Raw genomic sequence first — 7,527 nt, forward strand, 5'->3', positions numbered from 1 at the left:
TATACAACAATCCAACATGTTAACGAGTACGATACAGTTGCGTACTAGTATGTCGTAATTTCCCTCATGGCACTCACCATCCGTAAGTCCCATCTCTCAAGATAAATGAGGTGATACATTATCAAAGTAACGTTTGCGCAGCCTATAATGTGTAAAACTGGTAATGAAGAGAACACCACAAACAAATCAAAAGTTAAAGTAAAGCAGTTTGAGACGCCTATGTTGGATGGAAACTTTATTATCCTTATTTCAAGGAAGATTTAGAGACTTAAGGAGCAAATGTCTACAAATATATATTAATATATATATATATATATATATATATATATATATAATCATATACTTATACGTATATATAATAGAAAGTACAATTTTTTATTAACAAGTGATGTAATTGTATATTGACACGCGTTTATCTCTGAAATCTCAGTCTGGCAAATCTCTCCTATACTCATTTTCGCTATTAGCAGTAATACTCAAAGTTTTTAAGATAAACTAAACAGTATATTAAATTCAGTACATACCTTCTAGAAAACGTGCCATAAACTGTAAGTTTGTGGCATGCTTTCAATTATCGAGCAGTTTCTCAAAGAAGACGCGGCAGAGAGACAGCGGCTGATTCAAAGGAATCCGACAATCGTTCTGGATGGTACTGGTAAACGTAAACAAACAAAGTCGTATTCAACTCCGGGAGACGGGAAGCTAAGGTAGAATTGTTCATTGTAGCACAGTAGCAGTGTAAGTTAAAGTTTAATTTGCTTTAAAGTCGTGGGAGCGACTACAGATCCGCAGACGATCGATTTTCGTGGGGAAAAATTTCAAAGTAACTAGGCTACATGTAGGCTACCTAGTAGCTACCTATAATGCATAGCCTACCTAGCTATATTTGGAAATGAGAAGGGGAACAGTCTATAGCTACCTACCTAGCTAATTGCTAATAACAACGTTTCTGTAGTTGACCCAGTGAAAATAAAGCCTAGAAAACGTCAAACGGTAAAGGGGGACCCATTGGGAAACTGGGTTTTTTGGGTGGGGGGAAGTGGCCCCGGACTTTCACGGCGCCCGAAACCCTTTACCCTGGATACAAAAATTTGACGTAGGCTAGGCTAGCCTAGGACCCCTTACTTTGCAGAACTTTTGAACCACTAGCCTAGGCTACCACTAACCGACATTAAATTAGATGCTAGGACCTCTTACTGTACATGTAAACGACAGACTACCCTAGGCTACTACTAACCAGAATTACTGATAAGTTAGTTGTTAATGGTGAATATGTTTATGTGTGCGTCAGTAAGGCCGTGGCGAAACGGCGCTTCGCGCCTTATCCGCATATTTAAAGATTCTTGGCAAGCACGGCATGTTCTGCCAAGAGGTACTGTTGCGCTGCGCGCTAGCCACAGGGGTTACAGTAAGGCCGTGGTGGAACAGCGCTTCGCGCCTTATCCACATACTTAAAGATTCTTGGCAAGCACGGTATGTTCTGGCAAGAGGTAATGTTGTGCTGCGTGCACTAGCCACAGGGGTTACAGAGAATTAGCCACAGTACATACAAAAAAACTACTAGCCTAGGCTATAAATCCCCCCATAACTGTGACATTAAACACTTTACTCATTGGCCACGGCCTTACTGTTCGAACATGTGCTTTGGTACTGGCTTCGAACTAAACGAAACACTAGTTTACATACAAATTGCGGCGTCACGCATGTTCCTACGTGCCCATTGTCGGGCCAATAGATCTGTCCGAACACGTGCTTTGGTACTGGCTTCAAACTAACTGAAAAAATAGTTTACATACAGATTGCGTCATCGTGCATGTTCCTACGTGCGCTAAAAAGAGCCAGCCAGGAGCCAGGCGCGAGGCGTCAACCAGGCACCAGGCAGGCGCTAGGCGCCAGCCAGGCTCCAGGCTTCATCCAGAAGAGAACCTTTTCAAGGAAAGCCCTGGTCTTCTTTGAAACAAGTGGGATCTCTAAAGCACTTCAAGAGTGACTTAATGATTCCTTCAAATAGCTGAGAATTAAAAGCTCATGAAGTGTGAGCTTTTATGAATTCTTGTGTGTGCCATAACAATATGTCATAAAGGACATATGAGCTGTCACTTACGGGAGATGCAACTCTGTGTTGACCTCCCATTGCACAAAGGATGTCAATTTAACCTACGAGAGATCCTTCTCTCTTGGTTATATGGGTCTGCGGATACATTGCTGGGATAGGGAGCCGACACTGATCCTTAACTAGTGAGTTAATTTTTAGTTTAACTTAGTGATTTTTATTGGGGTTTTTGAAAGGAGTTTTGGGGATAACTTTTCAAATTAAGCGTTAACCCTTGTGTTAGGATCAGGTGATCGGGATCGGTGTTGTGCTCCTTAATTATGCCAATAGGCATAGGTATATATTGTTATATAAGTGGATTAGCACCCATTGACAAATGCCAGTTAGGCTCTGCCGAGTAAGTGGATAAGACCCCATCGGTAGACCCACAAGAACTCTTAGCCGTAGGTCACATCCTCGCTGAGGCTCTTGAGACGAAGCAGACTCCTAGCAATAGCTAGGAAGTCAACCCTCCGTCTAAACAGATAGGAACCAAGGTCTATAAATACCTACAACGTATGTTGTTTACCTGTCTATTCAGTAGTTAGCTGTCTCTTACCCTCCACCGAAGGGTGCCAATCAGCTAAGTATATGTCTGACAGGGAAGTTGAATGTATGAAAATGATATTTTTATACATTCAACTTCCCTGCCAGATATATACTTAGCTATAGACTCCGTCGTCTCCGACAGAATTTCAAATTTCGCGGCACACGCTACAGGTAGGTCAGGTGATCTACCGCCCTGCCCTGGGTGGCAGGACTAGGAACCATCCCGTTTTCTAATCAGAATTCTTCTGTCGCCCGGACCATCAACATTGTTGTTGGTTCTCTCGATTGGTTTTCTTTTTTCACCGGCAATTGATCTTCTTTGACCGACTTTTGGTGACGTATCTGGATTGTGGATTGGCATACGCTTTTGTGGACTGTTTTGTGGACTTGATTTTGGAATTTTCTTTAATAATGTCTGACTCTGGTATGGTTGTGAGACGTTGTGTGAATGTAGGCTGTAAGGTGAGGTTGCCGAAAGCTTCGGTAGACCCTCACACGGTATGCAAGAGGTGCAGGGAGTATGAATGTTCTTTTACTAATACTTGTAAGGAATGTGAGAACTTGAGTGAGAACGAATGGAAGAATCTAACTAATTATTTTAAAAAAGTTAGAAAGAGAAAGAGTGAGGAAGGCTTCTCATAGAAGTTTAAGTAGTTCTAGATCTGAACTAATTCCAAGCTTGGGATCTTCCCCAAGGGTAAGTATTGCTACTTCTCCTTCCATTGCAGCCCCTTCTCCTATTGCAGAACCTGTAGATCCAGCAAAAGAACTTGCGGATCTAAAAGCAGCCTTCAAGTTGATGGAAAAACAAAATGGCTGCCATACAAGGTAAGGCTAGTGATATTTCAGTGGACAGTGATATGAGTGTCCCCAATGTAGTGGAGGGGGCATCTGTCGGCTCAGCAACGCTCCTAGGTCTAGACCTCTTCCAAGCTCACATGCCCAGAGGAGAAGGAATGTCGAAGCCGAAAGGAGGTTGTGGAGAATCCCCACGATCAGGTGTCCTTCGGCGGTTTCTGTGACACCCCAGACTGCCAAGGACCGCTATTGTAAAAGCGTCCTACGTGAGTGTTTTTCGTCGTCGGGATCTTCATCACCGAGACGTGATTGGAGAGATTCAGATCGATCTCGGCCTCTCAAGAGGAGTTGGAAGGCTCCGAATATTGACTCGAGCCCTGAAAACTTCCCTGAGGAGTCTCCATCGGGAGTGAAGAAGGCAAGAAGCGCCATTCTTTCAACAGAGTGAGAAGGAGGCAGGAGGTGGAGGCTATGGACTCCTCCCCTCCTCCTTCCCCTCCTCCCGAAGAGGATAAAGAGGAGGCTACAAAGAGGTTCATGATAGCGATGCAGGAACAGATTTCGTCATTTGTAGGAGTCCTGTCAAAGGAGCCTACTAGAAGGAAAGACACTTCCCTTCCTATTAAAAGATCCTCCAGACGTGTGGAGGTATCTGCCTCCAGGATCGATACTCCTACTCGAGGTGAGGTTTCCGGTTCGAACCTGGATGAACCGATCAGACGTCTGGCACCGGCCAGGAGTGAGGAGTCACCCCAGGAGGCAGGAGCCAAGAGCCACCGGAGTGAGGAGTCAACCAGGAGGCAGGAGCCCAGAGCAGGAGTGTAGAGGCATCCAGGCAGGAGCCAGGAGGCAAGAGCCAGGAGGCAAGAGGCAGGAGGCAGGAGCCAAGAGGCAGGAGCCAGGAGCCAAGAGGCAGGAGTCAGGAGGCAGGAGCCAGGAGTCCGGAGTCAGGAGGCAGGAGTCCGGAGTCAGGAGGCAGGAGTCAGGAGGCAGGAGTCAGGAGGCAAGAGTCAAGAGCCAGGAGGCAAGAGTCGGGGACTCGTTCCTGGAGGTTATGACTCTTCAAATAGGAGCTCCTCTCCCTTCAGAACATAGGAGTCTTGGAAGGACTCTCCCTCCAAACGTGAACTTTTCTCCTTCGTCTGATCGAGGGTTAGACGAGTTGTCTGATGACGAACCTCCTGCTAATGAGGGACTTTCTAGTTATAAAGTCTTAGCCTCATTATACTTCAAGAGTTTGGAGATTCTCTTAGTCCGGCGGCTCTCCTCCTTCTCCTCGTTCGCTCTTTTCGAGCTCGGCTACGGCAAAATCGTCGGCCTTTTTAAAAATGAAGCCTGCGATATCTATGAAGAAGGCACTCCATTCTTTAGATTCTTGGATGGACAAGAAGAAGGAGTTAGGAAAGACGGTATTCTGCATGCCTCCTTCCAGATTGCACGGAAAGAGAGGTATTTGGTATGGACAGGAGAGACTATGGGTCTTTCTCTACCTGCCTCTGCAGATGCCGACTTTTCCAATTTAGTGGAGGCCTCTAGACGTCACTCCTTAGGATCGGTCAGAGCGACGTGGAGCACTTCAGAGTTGAACCACTTTCTAAAGGGACTTTTTGTCACTTTAGAGGTGTTCAATTTTCTGGATTGGTCACTCGGAGTTCTGGCCAACAAATCTAAGGATCCGGAGTTTCTGAAAAATCCAGAAATTCTCCATAGCGTCCTGTCCTGCATGGACAAGGCAGTACAGGACGGTTCGGGTGAAGTGGCTTCCTTTTTGGTGCTGGTCTCCTGAAAAAGAGATCAGTTTTTGGATCCCTATTATCGAAAGGGGTTTCTCCGAGCCAGAGGACTGCCTTACTGTTCGCCCCTCTATCGGATCATCTGTTTCCTTCTCAGTTAGTGAAGGATATATCTCGCTCGCTAACTGAGAAGGCGACCACAAGACCTACTAACGCAAACGTCCAAGAAAGGAAAGGCGTCCTGTAGTGTCGACGGTTAAGAAGGACTCTCGTCCTCCTCAGCAGCCCTTTCGTGGAGGCTGCAGCGGCTCGTCCCCCTGCCAGAAAGAAGAGCTCTGAAAAGAGAGGAAGGTCTTCATTTAGGCCTTCAAAGAAATCAAAGTGAACTTGTTGCTACCTCCAAGCACCAGTGGGGCGCCAGACTCCTGAACTTTGCAGGAGTATGGGCAAAAAGGGGAGCCGACCCTTGGTCAGTGTCGGTCCTGAAGAAGGGATATGTAATCCCCTTCGACGACAGCCCTCCCCTAACATCTACGCCTCGGGAACTGTCAGCGAGGTACAGGGACCCGTTAATGAGAAAGACTCTCCTTCAAATGGTGGAGCAAATGTGGGAAAAAGAGGCCATCGAACTTGTGCAGGATCCACACTCCCCTGAATTTTACAATCGCCTTTTTCTAGTACCAAGGCATCGGGGGGGTGGAGGCCAGTTCTGGACGTAAGCGCTCTGAATCGCTTCGTACAGAAGAAGAAGTTTCGCATGGAAACGTCCGCCTCTGTAATGTCGGCTCTTCGTCCAGGAGATTGGATGGTCTCTCTGGACCTGCAAGACGCATATTTCCATGTTCCCATTCACCATTTGTCAAAGAAATATCTTCGCTTTGTAATAGGAGACAAGATCTTTCAGTTCAGGGCTTCTGTGCTTCGGTCTGTCTACAGCCCACAAGTATTCACCAACCTGATGGCGAATCTAGCAAGATGGCTTCACCCTAGAGGGGATAAACATCTCCCTCTACTTGGACGACTGGCTGATCAGGGCCAAGTCGAAGATTCAGTGCTTGGAGGACTTAGAAGTAACAAGGAACATGATAGTTTCATACAATCAACTTACCTGTCAGATATATACATAGCTAAGACTCCGTCGTCCCCGACAGAAATTCAAATTTCGCGGCACACGCTGCAGGTAGGTCAGGTGATCTACCGTCCTGCCCTGGGTGGCAGGATTAGGAACCATTCCTGTTTCTATCATATTTTTTCTGTCGCTTGGAATGTAAACAACGTTTGCAGTTCCTCCTGACTTGATTTTGGATTTCATCGCCATCGCGATCTTCTGGGCTATCTTTTGCAGGAAGTACTGGATCTTTGGTTCGGCATACGCATATTAATTTGTTTTGATAACTTTGGCTTCGAAAATTTCGAAGAATTGTTTACGTGTAACTACCGAACTTTTCGGTAGACAATCACATAGTTTGCAAGAAAGGAAAATTTTAATATTTATTCATAATAACGTGTAGTAATGTTAGAATTGATTGAGCTAACTTCCTTCTTGACGATGTAAGGAAAGAATAGTTACGCTTCCTTTAGAAGTTTATATAGCTCTCGTACTAACGAGCAGTTAGAGCATTAAAATTACTAGTAGTGTGGTATCCTCATCTCCTTCTTACTTCACAGAATCTTCAAATTCATATTGCAATTTGAAGACAAAGGAAGGTAGCTCTAAATACGAGCTATTGAAAGGTAAGAAGTGATTTTACTGTTAGTGCAGTGGAGGGTGTGCGTTGTTCGGCTCTGTTTCGCTCCCAGGCCTAGACCTCTTCCAAGCTCACATACCCAGAGGAGAAGGAAAGTCGAAAGCCTTACGGAGGTTATGGAGAATCCCACCCACCGATCAGGCGTCCCCTCGGCAGGATCTGTAGATCGTCCCAGACTGCCAAGTTCGCCATTGAAAGGCGTCCTAATTAGTAGAGGGTGCGTTCGATCGGCTCTGTCTCGCTCTCAGGGCCTAGACCTCTTCCAAACTCACAAGCCCAGAGGAGAAGGAAAGTCGAAAGCCTTACGGAGGTTATGGAGAATCCCCACCGATCGGGCGTTCCTCGGCGGGATCTGTAAAACGTCCCAGACTGCCAGGGATACCATTGCAAAGGCAGCCTTTAAAAAGTGCGTCTGTTCTTCCGTTTCTTCATCTTACATCCGAAAAGACGAAGAATGTACATGTTAGAAGTTCGGGACGATCTGGCTCGTTCTCTGAATAAGAGAACACTGACTCACTGAGCGAGAGGCTGAGAGCCAGCAGCAGCTAGCTCGACCAAGTTTCCCAACAGCCGCAGCGAGCCGGTTCCAACAACTCGCGCGAGCCGC

General features: G+C 46.1%; 1 protein-coding gene across 3 annotated transcripts in view; it reads left to right on the top strand.

Moving 5' to 3' along the window:
• The first annotated feature begins 565 nt into the window (after positions 1-565).
• Positions 566-7,527, top strand: part of LOC135195160 (non-structural maintenance of chromosomes element 1 homolog) — a 103,347-nt gene continuing 96,385 nt past the window's right edge. For 2 of the 3 annotated variants that reach the window (XM_064221490.1, XM_064221492.1), the window contains exon 1: positions 589-738. The gene's annotated coding sequence lies outside the window, so the exon portion shown is untranslated. Of the gene's footprint in view, positions 739-7,527 lie in introns of all 3 variants that reach the window. The other variant, XM_064221491.1, reaches the window with a different exon arrangement.

Source organism: Macrobrachium nipponense, chromosome 20 (assembly GCF_015104395.2).
Source record: "Macrobrachium nipponense isolate FS-2020 chromosome 20, ASM1510439v2, whole genome shotgun sequence".
Taxonomy (NCBI): Eukaryota; Metazoa; Arthropoda; class Malacostraca; order Decapoda; family Palaemonidae; genus Macrobrachium; species Macrobrachium nipponense.